Genomic DNA, 22,120 nt, shown 5'->3' on the forward strand with positions numbered 1-22,120 from the left:
TGAGAGATTCTAGGTGAAGGAACCCATAGCTCAGTTTAAAAAAGGCAACATTAACACATTACCAACCCAAATATGGACCTCACAATAAGTTCAGTGGGCTGCATCATATATTCTGAATTCCTAGGATACCTTGCATTTCATGTCAGGAGTAAAACTAAAACTAACAGCTCATCAATAATAAGCCAAGGTACCAAACATGACACACCTAATGATCTAATATGGTAGTCAACAGTGTTTAAATTCGAATGACACAGGTAATAAGGACTGAGACTACAGGAAGGAAAAGGAGGGCGGTGCGTTATGGGCGAGAAGGCGGCTGGAGATGATAGGCGCCGCAGGAGAGAACGCTGAGTCGTCGTCGTGTCCGAGTCGCCCCCCCCCCCCTGGCGGGAGCTGCTGCAGCGCCGCCGAGTCGCCCCGAGATTCCTTCCAGTCAGTTCTCGGGCCGAGGTGACAGCTAGAGCGGGGCGTCAGCTGGGAAGGCCCGGCGGCCGGGTGACAGCTGGAGCGGGGCGTCGCTTGGGGCGGGTCGGTGATGAGGCTCGGGCAGGGTCGGAGGCACAGCGTCGTGGGGCGGGTCCAGCGTCGCGTCGGTGGAGTCGGAGGCGGGGCGTCGCGTCGGGTCGGTGGAGTCGGAGGCGGGGCGTCGCGTCGGGTCAGTGGAGTCAGAGGTGGGTGTCGCGTCGGGCAGGGTCGGAGGGGATCTAGGGTTCTAGCTCGAGAAGATTTGGGATGAGGGAGCAGACCACTTGTGGTCTCTGTTTCCATTGTCAGGAAGACGGTAAAATTGGTACATCACTTACGTAGGGATAGTCTTCTAACACTATTCTGTTACCTCAGTGGAACAAAATATCTCAATGAATGGCAATCAAAGGAACAAAGTCTATGTGTTAAACTACAATGACAGTGAAGGGATTTGAAATTTAAAATAGATGACAATAAAAAGAACATATAATTTTTAATGACAGCGAAGAGAGTGTTATTCGTTACAATAAAGGAATTTGGTCCGTCTTTATCCACGCTCGTTCTCCGTGGTGCGCGAGCTTAGTGGACCGGCCGGGCGGCACATCCGTCGACGCAACGCAAATCTAGCTCACCGCCTGCCGTTCCACTGAAAGCGGGCCCTCCTCATAGAAGGGACCACCCGTCCAGTGACCGAGTAGCGGGGCGTGACGTAGCTCATACCGCCGTCTCCCTCTTCCCAAACGGAACACACGCACCACACGCCTCCACCGCTGCAACTGGGCCCGTGTACCTCCAGCCAATGGCAAGTCGACAACAGCCTCCTGGACCTCTCCATACCGCAGCAGGCAGGCGTGCTGCTACCGGCTAGAGCCGTGTGCCGCTGACAGTGGGCCCGGGCGGGCATGAGCCAACCACCGTTAGACAACGGCCAGTGGCGTCAGCGAAGATGGAGGGCAGGACGATGGGGCGCCCAATCCCAGAGGGGGAAAGCCAGAGCAACGGGGCCCGCTCGGCCGTACGCCTGGTCGTGCACAGGTCAACGCCACCACCACCGTTCATCAGAAATCCAACGACCAGCATTCATTTCGATGACGCGGCCACGCTGAGGCCGGGCCGGCTCCTGCTGTTCTCTTGTTTTTAAATTCGTTCATACTCTAGTTCAGTAGTGACTAGAAAGTGCTGCGTGGCCTTGCCGCGCAGGCCGTCCTTGGTGTCTCTCTGACCGTCGTCTTGCTGAAGCCTTCCTCAATTGTCAAAAGATTTTTATAGTCTAGGCGTAAGTGGCTTTGGATTAGGCCAAAGCTTCCATTTGTTGCAACGGAGCTGTGAATCAAGAATACAGCGATAATCATAATGTCGGGCCAGGCCTTGAGATCTTGCAAGTATATGTTGCCTCTTACAGAAGGATGGCCAAGCCAGAGAAGAAGCTATAGTGGCAACCATTTAACAGTATAACTCCAGGTCAACCAATGCAATTGAATAACCTTTCTTAAATACAAGCTTACAGTTTTGGACAAATGTTCCATAACTGGAAAAAAAAAACTACTGTATTTTTCTTGTGTTTTATATTTTAGAATGGGAGCTTGTATTGTGAACTTCATAGCCAAATGGGAGGTTGTGACTCCCCTTTTTTTTATCGTATTGCTTAATTAGAAGTACTATGTAGCTATTTTACTTGAAAGTATTCGTTTGAACCATAGCATTCTGAAAAAGTGCATGGCGTGCGTTTGAACCTGCAAACAGGAAGCACATAAGTAATTAAAATTATGGACTTCAAATCTGAAATTAGTTTGGAGGATGCGGGGAAAATAGCTGCTCTAGGTTATAATTGACGGAAATGTTGCTTAAGAAACATTCAAATTGAAGTTGATAAATAAGATTAGGCCTTTTCAGGACAATTAGTACAGCTAGCTTATTGTTTAAATGGTCATCTATCATGTTACATGACGCTGTAAACTAATGGCTTCTATGTGGTTTGATCAGATTGTTTCCTCCAGAAAAAAAATATAAATAGAAGTGTTGAGACCCTATGGAAAGCAAAATTTGTATCTAGGGCACACTGATAAATAAGATACTACTTTTCTTGAACGGACAAATCACTTGAGTTCTTAGTTTATATATAAGCTTGAAAATAAGGACAAAGGAAACTGCGCTTCAAGCTATTTTTTCTTTCTCATGTTTTTTTTTTTATTTAGGAAAAGACCTAATTAGAAGGGCGGGCCTGGTGCAAGCGGTAGAGTCTTACCGTCTGTGACCGAAAGGTCCCGGATTCGAATCGCGGTCTCCTTGTATTGCACAGGCGAGGGTAAGGCTTGCCACTAACACCCTTCCCCAGACCCCGCACGGGAGCTCTCTGCACTGGGTACGCCCTTTAGAAAAAGACCTAATTACAGGAAGTTGGGTACAGACCAAACTGATGTTGGTCACAATAAGGTGGATTTACCAAAATGTTTTGAATACACACTATATACATATATTTTGGAAGTTTTTTGACACAGCATGCTTTATATATAGGACTTGCAACGAATATTGCAAACAACTCCTGCGTAAGCATTAGCAAAACCAAATTATTTTTAGGCAATCGGTAGGACACCCTGTAAACATTCCTAGTATGCATGAGTGATGACACTTAACACAGCTGGATGACAGATCATGGCATGTGCACTTCAAATGAGACTCCAGCTATCTCTAGTATTGATTAGTGCTACAATTCATCCTCTGCATGGTTATGGGTGTATTGCTTTAAAGATCAGTAAGACGAAATCGTATTTCATAACATTGATCAGACCATTAACTGTAGGAACCACAAAATGTAAACACATTTGAGTTTGCAAAGGCCTAAGGGATGAATACAGACCTCTGATGCCTCTATTGTCAAGTATCAGAATACACAGGAGAGCTAAGAAGGCTGATGAAATTGCTGCATATTGCAATGGCACACATCCTTCTTTACTGTATCCCAAATTACCATAATTTTTTTATTCAGATTTGCACCAACCTAATAAGTTTGCAAAATGAGCGAGCTGCCAATTTTTGGACATTGCACAGTATGATAGAAGACAAACATCTAAATTCACAGATTGATAACAAAAGGAGACGGAAACATGGCAATGACTGAACCTGCAAGGCTATATGCAAAAAGGATATTAAGAACAACTCATGCTTATGCCCAATCGAGTACCTGAGGCTTTGTCAGTATCACTAAACACGAATAGTCGCTATGCAAGAAGAACCTTCTGCAGGAAGGCAAGAATAGAAATCATAGGTCCTGAACTATCAACAAAGGATTCATTCCTTGTTAAAAAAATGAAGCTTTAAACCTAGATTATTAGGAATCCTAGTTTAATTACAGATTATATGGACTTTTTAATCTTTAACCCATTACCTTGCGACGCAGGAAGCTGTATCTTGTCATGGGCTTTACTGTTCTCCATGGCGCCACGGGCGGCTCGGTGCTTCGTTGGGTTGCTAAGCTGCGCTGGCGGCCATCCGATGTTCCTGTGCCATTCCTTCACGGTGGCCCTGCTCTATTTTTTCTATGGGTTGCAGTGGAGGTTCAGGTCCCTATGGATGGGTGCCGCCGCCACTTCTGTTGCCGGAGCCGCAAGGCCGACGCACCAGCGCTTTGCTTCAATTGACGGCGCGCACGGTGAGGCCGGAGCCAGGCGTCGAGTGGCCAGTGCGGCGAACGGGACGAGGTGGAGCCGAAGCGGCGCAGGTCTGGCGTGGTGGTCAGCATGGGAGGGGGACCCTGCGGCCCCTGCTACCTTGGCGCGGTCGCCGCTGAGGCCCGCGCGGGCGCGTGGCATGCGGTAGCTACGGTGGCCCCACCCAGGGCCACTGCCGGGAGCCGGCCGTGCCGGGGAGATGCGTCCGCGCCTGCGGCAGGGGCCGACCACCGCGGGGGCCGCGTCGGGGGAGGCGTCGACACTCAGTAGCGGCGAATGCGGCGCGGTGGCGCGCGTCACCCGCAGGGGGAGGGGGCACGACCGTGCAAGGGACGGGGCCGGCCACCGGCGGGCCCCTCCCGCGCCGGTGCGGCACCACGCGTATGGTGGGCACGCGGGAGCGGGAGCCAAAGGAGGCGGCGGAGGCGTCGGTACTCGGTACTGGCCTCGCGGAGGCCATGATTCGCGAGCGCCCGGTTCTCCATCTTAACGGGCGATGGATTGGTCCGCGCCCGAACCGACCCGCAATCGGACGGTATAGATCACCTGATTGTTCGATCCGACGGCTTACGGCTTAACGGGCGATGTGGCACGATGGTTAGCCCGCTTTTGTAAGCAGGATTCCTAATAGAGATGTACAATAAATCAAATCAAATAGTATAATAAAAACTGCACTCAAGCATGTCCCTCGTAAAGATGTACTAACTGATTTCCCTCCTTTTATTTGTGCTATTATTACATATGGTGTAGTTAATATTTTCACAAAAAACAATATAGATGTACTTCGATAAAAGAAAAGAAAATCTCTACTCTTCTTCTGCAACTAAAAAAACCTAGAGGTCATCGTCTGATTAGCGACTAATCGCTTCGCTCCGTACGTAATCCCCCGCTAAACACCCCCGCACCGCGCGTTTCGTGTCACCCCGCTCAAGCTCTCTACGCAGAACCGCCCATGCACGCATGTCCCCTGCCTCCGCAGCTCCCCTCAGGATTTATTTCCTCCTCTCCGGCGACGACGAGAGGGCAGGGCGAAATCGTTTTCTCCATGGTGGCTCTGTTGAAGATATGGGCAACAACTATGGCATCAGCATCCTTACCGGTTTGATGACATGAAGACTTTTATTTCCGGACGGTGACATCAAGGCGGAGATAGGTGTCGCCGACATGGAATAATTTCCTCCGGTCTCTTCTCCGTTTTATTATGGTTAGATCTAGCCACAATGAAGGACCAGGGAAAATAAGTTTCATATCAGTATTCCTCGTTCTTCGGTGGTAGAAAGAAGAAGAAGGAAGACACCAGAAAAAAAAAGTTTCTCAACTCCGCCTACATGAATGTTTGCCATCGTTTATTGGGCATCTTTTCTTAGGCCTTTTGCCGAATATTTGCCTGTGTGGTTATCTATACTGCAAAGCGTCGTACATGTTTGGTTTTAAGATTTAGAATAGCGTGGATATAATTTAGATAAAAATCAATTTCTAGATATTTTGGTAACGTGTTCGTGTTCCCAGCAATTATCTAATACCATTCTTCCTTATTCGGAAAAAAAGTAGCCGAACCGCCGCCCGCTCCCACCCCCGCCCCGCTCTCTGCACCACGACGTGCGCTCGACGACACCGCCGGAAGCCACGACGCTGAAACCGCCGGTCCGACCCCTGCTCCGTGCCTCCGTCACGCCAGGAGCCAAGGTCGTGGCCGCCGCCATCGCACACCAGGCGCTTGGGTGAGCCCGCTCTCTGCGCGCTGCTGCTGGGGATCGACCGCATCACGCTCCGCCGCCGCCGCAGTACGTCGTGCGCTCGTCGACGCCGCCGGAAGCCACGACGCGGAAACCGCCGGACCGACCCCTGCTCCGTGCCTCCGTCACGCCAGGAGCCGAGGTCGGCGCCACCGCCACCGCACGCCAGGCGCTCGGGTCTTCGTCGGCCCCTTCGTCAGGTCTTCGTCGGCCACCCAACAGGTATGCCCACCCCTTCTCTTCCCTTTATGCGGCTCTGCATTCATTGATCTGCTTTGATTTGAATGTCCGTAGTCCTTATGCTACTCATCCTCTTCTCTTTCCTTTATGCTGTGTGATATCGACCACCTATTGATTCCAATCTACTATCCCTTATGAAGAACGGAGGGAGTAATTACAAGTGTATACATGTAGACCTGGAAATGGGTTCCAATCTATGAATAGAGAGGTCATGAAGGGCGATGATGTTCTACCTTTTCTGAATTGCATGCCATTGAGCAGTCCAGACAGCTGCAAACTGCAAGTATCTAAAAGAGCTGACCCTCACGCCAGATAGTACTGATGCAACTATAAACTAAATTGGAACACAGATCTTTCAAACTAAATTGGTGGATCAGCTAATAAGTAGACTAACTATTAAATGCAATGCTTTTTCTTGCTACTAACTACTAATTAGGTAGCTTACCTAGATCTCTTGAGCCTTCCTAATGCAGAGTACATTCACAGCAGTACCAAATTGTCATTTGGAGTGCCTAAAAACCCTTCATGGCTTCATGTAAGCAGTACCAAATTGTCATTTTGGAGTGTCTAAAGAATCACAAAGCCTTCAGCTTTTCTTAAGCAAGCAAATTTACTTTCAGCCTTTTCAGCGTACTGTATTGAAATTACGAAAACAACTATGAGCCTGAACTGAAACTTCCTGCCAGTAACCTATATTGCAGGAACAAGAACAACCCCTCTTTTTCCTTTGATCACATGTTCCAAACATCAGATAGTATGGGCAGTGTCTTTAGTTTATTAGTCGCTGAATTCTTACTCTTGGTAGTAGTAGAATTCTTACTCTCGTCGAGAGAGGATGACACTAGAAGTTGGGACAATTTTCTTTGTTTCTCACACAAATGCCATGCCAACCTGAGAGGTTGGGGGTACATATATATAGGCTGCTAGCCAGCCAAGCATATGCCAAGATGCTAGTCTAAGATGCTAGTCTAAGATGTTGTCCTAGATGCTAAGATGTTGTCCTCTAAGATGTTGTCCTCTAGTCTAAGATGTTGTCATCTAAGATGCTGTCCTCTAGTCTAAGATGTTGTCCTAAAAACAGACCATGCAGCCACAAGGACCATGTGACCAGCACAGCCCCACAAAGACTAGCCAACATATGAGACTTATCCCATCATTCTCCCCCTAAGTCTTGTGCGTCGTCTTGTGAGAAAGTTGAACCATCCCGGTCCTGGAGCAAAGCTTAAGGAACTTGATCCTCCCAAGGGGCTTGGTGAGCAGGTCCGCAAGCTGGTCCTTGGTGTTGATGTAGCTCGGCTTGATGCTCCGTTCCTCCAAACAGCCTCGGATGAAGTGGTACCTCACCCGGATGTGCTTGCTGTGTTCATGGAACACGGGGTTCTTTGCCAGGGCCAGAGCGGACTTGCTGTCCACCCTGAGCTCCACCGCTCTAGTGTCTCTGCCGAGGAGATCACTGAGCAGTCGAGCGAGCCAGAGCGCCTGAGTCAAAGCGGTGGAGGCCGCTATGTACTCGGCCTCGCAGCTGGACAGGGCCACCACCTGTTGCTTGACCGACTGCCAACTAATGAGGCACTTGCCGAGGAAGAAGAGGATCCCGCTCGTGCTCTTGCTGGTGTCGATGTCGCCGGCGTGGTCGCTGTCGCTGTACCCGACGAAGTGTGCCACCCTAGGGCACCTAGGGTAGTAGAGGTCGTGATCGAGAGTCCCCGCAACGTAGCGGATGATCCTCTTCACAGCCTGCTGGTGCTCCGTCGTCGGTCGTTGCATGAACCAACTAACGTAGCCGACGGAGAATGCCAAGTCCAACCGTGTGTGGGCGAGGTAGCGAAGGCTCCCCACAAGACACCAGTACTGCATAGCATCCACCTCCTCCGTCGTGCTGTCATGGCTCAGTTTCAGCCTCTCCTCCATCAGAGTGAGAGCTGGGTTGCAGTCGGTGAGCCCAGCTAGCTCAACGACACGCTTGGCGTAGGCGATCTGTCGAAGCGTGATCCAAGAGTCATCCTGGTGCACCTCGATTCCTAGGTAGAAGGAGAGAGACCCCAGGTCACTCATCTGGAAGGTGGCCTTCATCTTTTCCTTGAATGCCACCACCTCCGTATCCTTGGTGCCGGTGATCACCAAGTCGTCGACGTAGACACCCACCAGCAGAGTATTTCCTCCACTGCCCCGTCGGTAGATGGCCGCCTCGTGCAGGCTTTGCTCGAAGCCCATCCCCTTTAGCGTGGAATCCAACTTGGCATTCCACGCCCTCGGTGCCTGCCGCAAGCCATAGAGGGCCTTGTGTAGGTAGAGCACCTTGCCCTCCTTGCCGGGGATCACAAATCCCAGCGGCTGGTGCATGTAGACCTCCTCCTTTAAGTCACCGTTAAGGAACGCTGACTTGACGTCCATGTGATGAACACGCCAGCCCTCCTGGGCAGCTAGCGCAAGGAGGAGTCGCACGGACTCCATCCGTGCCACGGGAGCAAAGGCATCGTCGAAGTCGACCCCCTCCTGCTGCACGAAACCTCGTGCCACCAAGTGAGCCTTGTGCTTGACGATGGCGCTGGCTTCATTCCTCTTCAGCTTGTACGCCCACTTAAGGGTGATTGCGCGGTGACCACGAGGAAGGTCAGCAAGCTCCCAGGTGCGGTTCTTCTTGACCGCATCCATCTCCAACTGCATCGCGGCGCACCATGCCGCATGTCTTTTGGCCTCTGCAAATGATCGAGGCTCACTGTCGTCACACACAAGGTGCAACTGCGCCTCCAAGTCATGAGGCATGGGTCCCGGCACCGGCTGGTCGCTGAGAAGGTTCTCCATCGTACAGTACCACAACGGCTCATTGTCGTGGTACGTGTCGATGCGCTCCTCGTCGTGAGAGAGCGGAGTAGCGAGCTCAACCGGGTTGTGCTCAACACGAGCTGGTGTTGGAGTAGACGTGCCCGGAGAGGTGCCTGTCGGTGCTAGAGTGCGTGGCGATGCCGGCTGTGGTGGAGCCGGCGAAGGACTCATCGCAGCCGAGGTCCTGGCTGGAGAGTGTGGTGCTGTCGAAGTAACAGGTGCCGGGGTCGGTGGAGGCTCGGGGACTGGGATAGACGCGCTCACCGAAGAAGAGCTGCCAACTCCCCCAGCTCCCTCGAAGTGGACGTACTCAACAGTGAAGTCGTCATACGTCGGAGCCGAGCCGTCATCCACCGCCTTGTCCCACGCCCATCCTCGCCCTTCGTCGAACACAACGTTGCGTGTCGTGCGCACACGCTGTGTCTTTGGGTTGAGGATGTGGTAGGCCTTCGAGCCCTCCGCGTAGCCGATGAACACTCTCGGAGTGCTCCTGTCGTCGAGCTTACTGATGTGGCCAAGCTCCTTGGCAAACATGAGGCAGCCGAAGACCCGTAAGTGGGAGACCGCTGGCTTACGCCCATGCCAAGCCTCGTATGGCGTCCTGCCATCGAGCGCCTTGGTAGGTGAGCGGTTGAGGATGTAGACGGCCGACACCACCGCCTCTCCCTAGAAGACAGCCGGCATCCCCCTCTGCTTGAGAAGGGCCCAAGCCATCCCCACAACCGTCTGGTTGCGCCGCTCGACGATGACGTTCTACTATGGGTTGTACGGCGCGGAGTAGTGGCGTTGAATGCCCTCATCAGCACAGTACGACACGAATTCAGCCGCAGTGAATTCACCGCCGTTGTCGATGCGTAGCACGCGCAGCTTGTGACCGCACTCCGCCTCCGCAGCAGCCTGCGAGCGCCTGATGGCGTCCGTAGCCTCTCCCTTGCTGCCGAGGACCATCACCCACATGTAGCGGGAGAGGTCGTCGACGAGCAGTAGAAAGTAGCATCGTCCTCCTGGTGTGGCCGGTGTCACCGGGCCACACAAGTCCCCGTGCATAAGCTCGAGCCTCTCCTTGGCTCGAAAGCTCACCCGCTGGGGAAAGGAGAGTCGCCTCTGCTTCGTCAACATGTAGACATCGCAGAGCTACTCCACATGGTCGAGGCACGGTAGGCCTCGCACCATCTCCGTGGCACTGAGCCGCTTTAGGGCCTTGAAGTGAAGGTGCCCGAAACACTCATGCCACTACCACGCCTCGTTGTCCCGACGAGCAGCGAGACAGAGGGGTTGTGCCACCTGTACGTTAAGGACATAGAGTCGATTTGCGCTTCTGGATACCTTGGTGAGAAGGCGGCGACGGCGATCCCAAATCCTCATGACTCCATCCTCAACCACCACGCGTGAACCGTTCTCATCCAGTTGTCCCAAGCTGATGATGGAGTTCCTCAACGCGGGGATGTAGTAGACTCCGATGAGTAGCCTATGCTCACCAGACACGGTGGTGAAGATGACAGAGCCGACGCCCTTGATCTCCATGCCAGAGGCATCCCCAAACTTGACGAAGCCTTGAACACCAAAGTCAAGCTCGATGAAGAACTCCCGTCGATCGGTCATGTGATGGGTGGCGCCGGTGTCGAGGCACCACCCGTTAGTCTTGTCGTTGCCGGGGCCATCGCCGAGGAGGGCGTGTGCTTTTGGCTCGTCAAGGTGGAGGAGAGCCATTGTGGCCGGTGCCGCTGGAGGTAGCTTGATGCTTGCATGTGCCATGAACAGAGCCGGCTCCTCCTCCTCCGCCTGTGCGACATGGGCCTAGCCATGTCGTGGCTGTCGATGGTCCTTGGCCCAATGGCCAAGCTGGCTACAGTTGCGGCAGGCATCGTCTCGTGCCTGCCAGCGGCACCGCCCTGGGCGCCTCCGTGGGCATCACCCTCAGCACATCCTCGCACCCCGACCTGGGTGTCTCTGCGCGCCTTGCGTGGCTTGCCACGCTTGCGTCCGTCTATCACAGAAGAAGGCTCCCCCTTCTTCCGGTCACCTTGGCTAGCAAGCCACTGCTCCCGAGTGAGAAGGAGCTTCCCGCCAGTGGTGATGGGCTTTGAGAGAGCCTGTGGCTCATCACTGTCGACGACCTTGAGGCGACCTATCGCCTCCTCGATCAACATCGTGGAGAGATCCAATAGAGACTCGATCGAGCGAGCCATCTGCTTGTACTTTTTGGGGACGCAGCGGAAGAACTTTTTGACAGCTCTCTCCTCGCCGTAGGTGTCATCGTTGAACTGCACCATCTTCTACAACAGAGTATTGAGACGGAGAGCAAAGTCATCAAAGTCCTCACCTGGCTTGAAGGCCAGGTTCTCCCACTCCTTGCGAAGTGCCTGCAGTGTGGACTTGTAGGCGCGGTTGCTGCTGATGCGTGCCGTAGCGATGGCGTCCCAAGCCTCCTTGGTAGTTCGCTTGTTGGTAAGCGAGAACTGCATCTCGGGCGGGACTGCAACGATGAGGGCATCCAGCCCTCGTCGATCCTAGTCATAGTCGACGTCGCCATACCGGACTGCCTCCCACATGTGCCGCACCTAGAGCTTTACCCTCATCACCGCAGCCCACTCGACGTAGTTGGTCTTGGTGAGGGTAGGCCACCCACTGCCGGGGCCGACGTCCCTGACAATAGCCTTGAGCCCGTGATAACCACGGTACCGATCCGGGGAGAGAGAGCCACGCTGCCTGTGAAGGCCGCGCTCTCCATCGACCCGTCCGCCACCGTCGTCGTGCGCGCCTCCTCCAGGAGCGCCACCGGCGCGTCCGCGCCTGTTGGGGCTACCGCCGTGCTCGTGGGCATGCGAGGCTACCCATTGCGCCGCCCACGCTCGTCCTGCCTCCCTCTCCAGCAACTCGAGGTCCGCGTCGGTTCTGTCGTCAACAGAAATAGAGCTGCTGATGCTGCCGCGCAGGGCCTCGACCTCTACTGCCGTCGCACGCGCTGCATCCGCCGCCGTCGTTGCTTCCGCCTTCGCTCTGGCTGCTGCCAGCTCCGCCGCTACCAGCCTCGACGCCCTTACCGCGGCCGCAGCGGTCTCTGCCGCCGCTCGCTCGCGTTCCTCTGCCGCGGCAAGTTCGGCCTCCTGCCGACGCTGCGTGCTTGAGGCGATCGAGCGCTGAGGCTGCCCTGCGGACATGACACGCTACTAGGGGGCTGCTGCGTGGGGAGAGGGCTGCTTCAGATGAGCTGCTGCTCGTCTGCGTAGAGGGAGAGGAGTGAGCAGGAGCGGCCAGAGCTGCTGCTGCTCTTAGCTGGGGCTGTTGTGCGGCTGAGAAAGGAGATGAGCAGGAGATGCTCAGGCTATAGGATAGTACAGCTCTGATACCAGTTGTTAGTCGCTGAATTCTTACTCTTGGTAGTAGTAGAATTCTTACTCTCATCGAGAGAGGATGACACTAGGAATTAGGGTAATTTTCTTTGTTTCTCATACAAATGTCATGCCAACCTGAGGGGTTGGGGGTACATATATATAGGCTGCTAGACAGCCAAGCATATGCCAAGATGCTAGTCTAAGATGTTGTCCTAGATGCTAAGATGTTGTCCTCTAAGATGATGTCCTCTAGTCTAAGATGTTGTCCTCTAAGATGTTGTCCTCTAGTCTAAGATGCTGTCCTAAAACAGACCATGCAGCCACAAGGACCATGTGACCAGCACAGCCCCACAAAGACCAGCCAACACATGAGACTTATCCCATCATAGTTCACTACCATTGTTAGATAAATCAAAATGCCTAATAAAAGTATATTTTCAGTGAACAGATTTCTCTCTGCACTTTTGTATTGGCATTGGTTCTCTGAGTTTTTGTGAATGTCTAGATTCTACCATTAGCAAGTAACTTATGTGCCTTATACTTCCATTCATACATATGTTTCACAGGATGATATTGTTCAGATTGAATGCAAGCCCATTTACTTTGTGATTCAAAAAGAGCGACCTTTTTGTCCTCTTTAGGACTCCAAGCCTGACTCCCCCCTGATGTTCTCTTCTATCCTTCTCTGAGTTCAGTACAGATGTACAGACTTGTAGTTGTTTCTCTTTCATTTTAAAATCTCTGTACAGTTTATTTTTTTAATATATAAATCTCTACAGTGGGGGCTTCGCCTGCTATATAAATTCTTTAGTCAAGCTTTAGATGATTGAGATATTTAGTCAAGGTTCTGTGCGTGCTTGGTTGTTTGTCATTTTATTTCTTTTTCCCTTGGCTGAATGCATCAGTAACTCTGGAGTTTTTGTTTGATGCCAGAGATAGAGTAGAACACGTGTGTTGGTCCTAAATTGACATGAAACTCATGTGGGTGTGGTCTGATGGTCTCTACGTTTTTTTTGAAGGAACAGGCAATTGTGGGTTATTTCAATGGAAAATAGGGGCTCTCCTACACCATTGATTAACTACAAGATACATGTGATGCCTCTCAGAATGCCTTTTGGTTTTACTTTATAAGAGTGGCTACAAAGAATTTTAGAGTTTTTTTATCTATGCCACAAGCTTCAAAGTTCATATATATGTCATTGTGGTCAAGTGTTTAGAAAAATTTTCTTGCAGAAATATGGCTGCAGGGTGCAGCCTAATGGTTAAGGTGATTCTCCTTTCATGTCATAGAATCTCCCTGATAACTCCGAATTTGCTTCAAGAACGAGTGAAAAAAAAACTTTCACATTATTTTGATAGGAATATGTGTTCATGTTTGACACAGTAGACATGCTTTGAACCTTGGAACCTTCATGCAAGCTCTGAAAACCTACACAAGCAAACTCGGAATCAGTTTCATTTCTTTGCAGAGAAACAAGAAGTTAAGAACGAGAAGAAACAAAGAAGCTGATTGAGACCTCAGGTATCTCAAGTATCTCTGAATCTATTTTCTCTAGAATCAGTTTCATATGTGTTATCTGTGACACTTGGTTGTGCTGATTATTCTGTGGTCGATGGCATTGAAATGGTCAGACTTTTGATTTATTCGATGGTTCGATACATCACCACTGCTGCAACTACCTCTCATAGCTGCTTGTGTGTCGATTTCTCCTCAACTTGTGCGCTCGCTTGCTTGTGTGTATCCATTTCAGTTGATAGACTTAATATGCTATAGGACAATATCATATATGCATGACCAATGTAAAGAATTAACTTAACCAAAAACAATTCATTCCATTGAACAACACGATTTATTCAATTTGATGATGCTCGTACTGTATATAGTGGCTTTGCTGCCAGGAAGAGTAAAAATTTCAAGACAACTTTGAAACACAGGATTCTCGTAATAATAGAATAGAAAAAATGTTGGATTCAAGTCACATGAAAAGTCATGTGAAACTTATAATTAATTTGCAATGGAAAAGCAATCATACGTATAGGTCATTGTGCCCGCGCCTTTGTCATGGCCTTGCAGTACATATAGAAGTTATATTTACCAATTTACAAGGATGCACTCGTGTATATAATAGTAGTGTGGATCGGTTTGTTACAAGGCCATACAAAAAAAATGATACGATTTTACCTGGGGCCAGGCTACTGAACTTTTGGACCACTGAAATTGTTGCATCCTTTTATCTCTTTGAATGTAATTCATGTACCTCTTGGAGCAGGTTCTGAAATTTCAATGCCCTGTTTAGACTGGATTTCTGGTGCTGCAGAACTCCAATAATTAGGAAATAAAAAAATTAAATGCTCTAGCATCATGCCTTTACATTTGTGCATTGCAGAGAGATTATTTGCTTAGTATGGATGAGGCTATACAAAACTACTAGCTGTGTTATAGCATCGGCAATGCAAGGATAATATTTGGTTGCACTTTCAGACTAACTGCACTATACTCTGTAATGAAAAATTCGACCCCTATGCGTACATGTGCACACCCATGTTCTTTACTGAATCTGCGCCTACGGTTCTGTGTGCTTTGCTCTGAATGTTCCTAGCCCTTCTGTTCTTCATCCTCCCCACCTTGGTGGCATTTTGGATAGGCAGTGCAGATGGGATCAGGATAGGTGATGATGAGACAATTAGATTTATGTTTTGTTAGCACTACCACAGTACTGAAAATTGTAACCTGTAAACAATGTTTACTTCATTACTTCCTTTAGGCTTAATATTCTAATCCTTAACTGATTGACAAACCTAATAAGTAGACTTTCTTAGGTATTTAATTTTTAAGGAATTCTCAGGAACACATGGTCCGATTTGATGATTTTGGCACCCCTTATGGGTTGTTAGAAACTTGTGGAAGTTTGCAGAATCTAAATCGTCACTTAGCTTTTAGAGCTGCAACTTGGTTCCATATATTTCGATAATGATCTTTGGGCCGCTACCTTACTGAAGTGATCATGAACAAGATGATAATTTTGAATGAAAACTTATTATTATATACCAATGAAAATTATTGAATTTGGTCACAACTATTTATTTGTTACCTAAACTTGCCTCAGTGTTATATACATTGTTGAACATACATTATATTAGTTTACATACATTGTTCAGATTTAGCATCCAGTACTCTTCAGCAGTGAGTACTGTATGTGTGCCTATCTGTATATCCCATGCTTTAATATTGCTTTTGCAATAATGAACCTGCCCCTATGATAGCACAATATAAATTTCCCGTGCAATACTGCTTTTGCAATAATGAACAATTAGCCTATTTTTAGTTAATGTGTATTCCAATTGCGTTTTCAGAAAAGAACATTGTTGTTAATCTGTGACCTGCTCATTGTTGTTGAAAGTCAGTTTGAGGCCATATGCTGATAATGAGGCAATGGATTGTAAGATGGAGTAGTAATGGTGTTTATTTCTTTTTTTTCATCTTTTGAAGCGATTCTCCACTAACTAGATGCCAAGCATGACAAGTGTCTCCTGTATCGGATTCCAGCCGTGATAATAGCAGTTAATCAGATTGAGTGCATATATTTATGAATGATGATATTGTGTTCATTTTTTTAGGTCAATAGGTCCTACTGCTCTGCTGTAAATCTGCTCTTCAAGTGTTCTCTCTTCCAGTGGATTAGATTCTCAAGCGACTTAGCGTGTTTGGTAAATTCAAGGTTTGCAAGATCCTTCATTTTGACCCCTCCACTCTGCATTTACCTTTCCTGCAAATGTTTTCTGCCAGTGTCGTTGAGTCATCTGTGCAATAAAATCAAACGTAAAGACTATACACCTATAAAAAGATAAAGGTTGTCTGTACTGGTTGGGTGTTAGTTAAAGACCAGACCTTGTGCTTTCCTTCATAGTGAGTGTTTGTGTTTGTTAAGATCTTTTCGAATTTGAAACCATTGCTATGCAAACCTACCTGTTGTCAGTCTTGCAGCAGCTCTGAACCTGCATGCTACCACTAATGGTTTTCAACATATAAATGAAAATGTGCACCGCGGAAATAGAAGCAACGAACTAGAATTACCATATTTTTTGCCATACAAATCAATAAGCTCAGGATGAAATGAACAGGCACGAACCTAGAGGAACACACTGACGTACTTGATAAGCAACTTTGTACTGATTGCCATAGAAAAAGACTTTCAGACGACCTACCTGCTTTTTTGTACTGAACATTTTTTTAAAGAATAGATTCATTGCACGCACGGGCATATACCAGTTAATGTGTTACATAATTAGCAATTGATATTAGGACCTAAAAACAATTGACATGTCAGGCAAATAACAAATTCTTTAGTCAAGCTTTAGATGATTGAGATATTTAGTCAAGGTTCTGTGCATGCTTGGCTGTTTGTCATTGTATTTGTTTTTCCCTTGCTCCAAATTATTGCTTGGGTATGACAATTTGAGAATAAGTAACTTCATAAAAATAGTATAGTACCTGAATGCATGGAGTTTTTGTTTGATGGCAGAGATAGAGTAGAACACGTGTGTTGGCCCTGAATTGGCATGAAGCTCATATGGGTGTGGTCTGATGACGTTTTTTTTGAAGGAATAGGTAGACTACAGGAAATTGTGGGTTATTTCAATGGAAAATAGGGGCTCTCCTACGCCATTGGGTGACAAGACTAACACTACTAATGGAGGTAAACAAGATACACGAGCATTTACTATATTAAATTTAATGTATTGTTTAAATATTATTATTAATGATAATCAAAAGTATATTAATGTAACACTGCAGAAATTGATGCTAGAGAACACAAGAAAAAAAAGAGATAAGGCTCGATGGCACGCAATGTCTCAGGAGAAAAGGGACGAAACAAATAGAAAACGTCGAGAAGCATATAAAAGAAGAAAGGAGCAACACCTACGTATCGAAACTACCAATGGTAGTATAGTAGAAATATTGGTGAATGATAATATACATAATACTATTGATGTTTCTTATATGTGATGTGTCACAATTGGTAGATGCTGAGGATGCATCAGACAAGGAAAATATGGATCCTAATGAAATAGATGATTGGTTGCATAGGAATGATTCAATCCATGCAAACAACATTGACGATGAACTTATATCTAGTCAGTTACTAGGTAATTAAATTGGTGATAATATGTCATCGATGCCTACATTTTTGTATTTATGAATCTAGTCAGTTACATACAGACACGGGGATTGTTGACGGATCTCGTGTGTTTTGGTTGTTTTGCTACTATTTTAACTCAAACACAACTATGTAGGTGGTGAGGTAATTACCGCTCGCAGCATAGTTATGACTTATGAATCATCAAATGCAATCACAATGCACCCAGGAGCAAATCATGGCTCATCGTGCGCCGTCTAGGAAGAGCCATGGAAACATGACACCTGAGCAATGGGACCAAAGGCGCAAGCGACAAAGGCTTTACGATCAGGCTCCATCTCGTAAAGAGGCAATGAAAGCGGCTAAAAAATGCTCCAGGGAGGTGCAGAGACCCACTTTAAACAGTGAGTCCATCACGATGGAGAATCCACTCTTTAATCCAACGATGGAGTGGCCCACTGCCATCTAGGCCTCATGGATCTATAGTAAGCCCTAGTGATTGTGTTATCCCAGAATCCAGTACAACACCTATTTGCTTCCCACAAGCTACCGAGGAGACAAATGATGATGATGAATGCGGTGATATACTGTCGGCTCATATGACACATAGACAAAATGTTCCATCTGGGCAAACACATGCATTGTTAGCCCGCCGTAACACTGTGTTTGAGCGCCACATCGGCCAGAACACAGGACTGGCTAACAATGATGATGAATGCATGACTAGAGACCACAAGGATGAAAATATGCCCTTACCTTGGTCAACCATGATTGACAATGGTAAGTAACGAGGTCTTCCTACCCCCGTTCCTTAACATGAAACAAGTTTATTTCTATCTCAACCATGTCCATTATGTGATTGACAGAAAGTGCTGGACCAAGCAATCAAAATGCATCAGCTATACCTGTACAACCATTATTTGATGACACCTGTAATTTGCACTACTTTTAACATTCTTTACAGTATTTGCTTTCCTTTATTGTTACCCAAGCTGTAATATCTCATGGCACTGTGTCGATCACAGACGATGATGAGGGTGATATATTTGAAGATGATGAGGAAGAGGACAAGGGATACCTGTTTGCTGGACAGGGTATTTGTACCAAATACTGACTACCTTTCTAAACATCCACTATGATATCTAACCTTTATTTTTACGTTCAAATGTCATTTCAATAGAGGAATCAGACGATGATGTCCAAAGTGATACTCCTGAGGAAGACACGACTTCTAACCCTGAAGTATCTGACCCGTACGAAAAGGTGTATAGTAACATGCCTAGGGAGACACACATGCTAAAACTTGTCCTAAATTGCCACCAATGTGGTGCGAAGAGGTTTCCAAAAGAACCTCCTAGGTTCTGTCGCCGCAGCGGAAAGGTCGAGCTAAATGCGCCAATCATACCAGACCAGCTCATGAGGCTTTGGACGAGCTCTAACGCGGACGCAAGGCACTTCCGTAACAATATCAGGTTTTTCAATGGCCACTTCTCTTTCACTTCCCTCTATTGTCGCCTCGATAGTGCTACTGCTAACATCAGAAATAGTGGCATATATACCTTCCGTGCACATGTCATGATCTATCACACCATAAGGTCATTTGGGAGAGAAGATGGTAAGGAGTCTAGACATCTTGAGCTTTACTTCTATGATGATGATCCGAGCGTTGAGCACTGGTACCGAAGGTGTCGTGAAGAGCAGTACCAAAAAGATAAAGAAGTTATAGAGAGATTGGTGGCCATCCTTCATGACAACCCGTACTCACAACATTTGAGGAGTATGGGGTAGGCTGAACAACTCGAGGACTATTGTCTCACACTTAACCTTGATCAACGATTGGACCAAAGGACATACAACGTGTCGATGGCTTCGGAGGTGGCTGCTGTTTGGATCAAGGGTAGTGAACTCCTTGGTCAGTTTTAGAATAGTGTTGTCCTGCATGGGAAAGATAGGAGCAGGCATGGCATCTGATCATACCATGGATGCTATGATGCTCTTTCATACCCACTCTTCTTTTCGAGCGGTAAGCTTGGATGGCATATGGATATCCCAAAGAAAGGTGTTACTATGGAGGATGTCAACACGGCTCGTGCCCTGCGTAAGGCTCATAATGGTACAGAAGAAGAAGAAACAGGTTTATATATCTTCTTATACTTTTCATGAATATCAAACCATTATCCTAGAAACACCTCTAATACCATAGTTTTTTCTATAGACTCTTCGAGAAATTTATGTGTTTCTGTGCGTGACTACTATTGCTACAAGTTCCAGATACAGCCAGGAATCTTTAATCCCATACTTTATGGCAAGTGTCTTTTCCAATAGTTTGCGATGGACACGTACATCAAAATTGATTCTCTATTGGATTACATACGCAATCATCAAACAAAGATTAGGGCCGACCTCTACCAAGGATTGGTTGATAGCCTGCATGCTGGTGAGGGAAGATCAAAAGCTATTGGAAAGCGGGCAGTGATGCCTTCCTCGTTTATTGGAGGCCCAAGGGACATGAGGTGTAGGTACTTGGATGCCATGGCACTGGTGCGGAGGTTTGGAAAACCAGATATCTTCCTGACTATGACATGTAATTCAAAGTGGGATGAGATCACGCGTGAGTCGTACCCTGAACAAACACCATAGGATCATCCAGATCTTATTGATCGGGTCTTTAGGGCAAAACTGGAAGAGCTTAAGCACATGTTGATAAAAAAAGGATATCCTCGAAAAGGTTTGTACACACATGTATGTTGTGGAGTTCCAGAAGAGGGGGTCTACCGCACACACATTTTTTGCTAATCATGGAGGGATGCTACAAAATCACATGCCCAAAGCAGTATGACCTTCTCATCTTAGCCGAGCTCCCAAACAAGAAGTATCTAGACCTGTATAAAATGGTTACAAAGCATATGATGCATGGCCCTTGTGGAGTAGTTAATCGCAATTGCCCATGCACAAAGGGTCGTGAATCATGCAAGAACCATTACCCACGACCTTTCTATGATGCCACATTATAGGGCAAGGATTCATACCCAGTTTATAGACGGCGTGATGATGGTAGAAAAGAAAAAGTTCATGGGCATGACCTTGACAACAGATGGGTCATGCCTTACAACCCATACCTCCTACGTCTGTTCAATTGCCACATCAATGTTGAGGCATGTGGGAGCATCAAAGCCATCAAGTATTTGTTTAAGTACATTTACAAGGGTCTTGACCATGCGTCTATGGTTGTGAGAGAGGCTGACAAGGAGGACAATGAAGGAAACATCAATGAGATCAAACAGTACAGGGATGCTAGATGGGTAACTCTACCAGAAGCCTTATGGAGGATATATGGTTTTGATATAAGTGATAGGTCCCCATCAGTGTTGTCCTTGCAACTCCATCTTCCTAACATGCACATGGTGTCATTTCACCAGTGTGAGGGTGTTCGACGAGTGCTTAATTGTCCAGGTGTTGAAAGGTCGATGCTTACAGCCTACTTCGAGAAGAACAGCACATCTGAACATGCCCGCGGTATATTGTATCGAAACTTTCCTGAGTACTATTAGTGGGACTCACAGGGAAAATCATGGATTAGGAGGGCACAAAAGAATCATTTAAGACAGATCGGAAGAGTTGTATGTGCCAATCCAGCCAAAGGGGAGCGTTACTATCTTAGGGTGCTTCTAAACCACATGCCTGGTGCAACCTCGTTCACTGATCTAAGGATGGTTTTTGGCTAACTCCTACCAACTTTTTGTGAAGCTACAAAAAGAAGGGGCCTCATTGAAGCGGACAACACACTGCACGAGGGCCTTGCTAAAGCTAATCTTTGGATGATGCCATATGCACTATGAAGGCTCTTTGTAATAATCTTGGTATTTTGTGAGTTGAGTGATGTGTTAGAACTCTAGGAAAAGCACAAGGAGGCAATGTTAGAGGACTACATGCGCAATAACCAGTCTAGCTTCGTAGTGGAGCAGATGGTCCTCATAGATATTTGAAAGTTGTTAGAATCAATGTAGAAGGACATAAAGATGTACCAACTTCTTGATATCAATGACACATATGATCTGTCTGGCAATATTCCTAGGGAGATTTTTGAAGAGGCTAGCATTGAGGCAAGCATTGATGACATGGCACTATCAAAGACCCTTAACAAGGAGCAGCAGGCCGCCTACAATGAGATTATGTCTGCTGTTGATAGCGATCATGGGGGTTTGTTCTTTGTGGATGGACCTAGCAGCATCGGAAAGACTTATCTATACAGGGCCCTACTCGCTACTATATGTAGTCAGAACAAGATTGTTGTGGCAACAGCAACATCTGGTGTTGCTACCTTAATAATGCCTAGTGGCAGAACCGCCCACTCGCGCTTCAAGATATCCCTCACCCTCGATGATGGGGCCTTTTGTAGCTTCACAAAACAGAGTGGTACCATCAAGCTGCTTTGGACCGCATCCCTTATTATTTGGGACTAGGTGACGATGATGAAGAGGCAAGGTGTCGAGGCGCTAGACAACAGCCTCCGTGATATCATGGACCATCCTAATCTGTCGTTTGGGGGGAAGACTATGGTGTTTGGTGGAGATTTCAGGCAGGTTCTCCCAGTTGTTCAAAGAGGGTCAAGGGCTCAAATAGTTGGTGCCTCACTACGGATGTCGTACCTTTGGAATTCCATACGACATCTCAAACTGGTGCAATATGAGGGCAAAGAGCGACCCATGGTT

At 47.6% G+C, this 22,120-nt stretch overlaps 1 long non-coding RNA gene and 2 pseudogenes across 1 annotated transcript; 2 read left to right on the plus strand and 1 right to left on the minus strand.

Annotated features, from left to right (window-relative positions):
- Positions 1-3,570: 3,570 nt before the first annotated feature.
- On the minus strand, positions 3,571-4,559 carry LOC136457903 (uncharacterized). Its single transcript, XR_010759845.1, has 2 exons — positions 3,851-4,559; positions 3,571-3,701 (listed from the first exon to the last, which is right to left on the minus strand). It is a non-coding gene; the product is annotated as an uncharacterized lncRNA (long non-coding RNA).
- Positions 4,560-5,680: 1,121 nt separating this feature from the next.
- Positions 5,681-20,048, plus strand: LOC136460378 (uncharacterized; annotated as a pseudogene).
- LOC136461901 (uncharacterized) lies at positions 10,682-12,063 on the plus strand (annotated as a pseudogene).
- Positions 20,049-22,120: the final 2,072 nt, after the last annotated feature.

The sequence above is a fragment of the Miscanthus floridulus genome, chromosome 6 (genome assembly GCF_019320115.1).
Source record: "Miscanthus floridulus cultivar M001 chromosome 6, ASM1932011v1, whole genome shotgun sequence".
NCBI classification, from domain to species: domain Eukaryota; kingdom Viridiplantae; phylum Streptophyta; class Magnoliopsida; order Poales; family Poaceae; genus Miscanthus; species Miscanthus floridulus.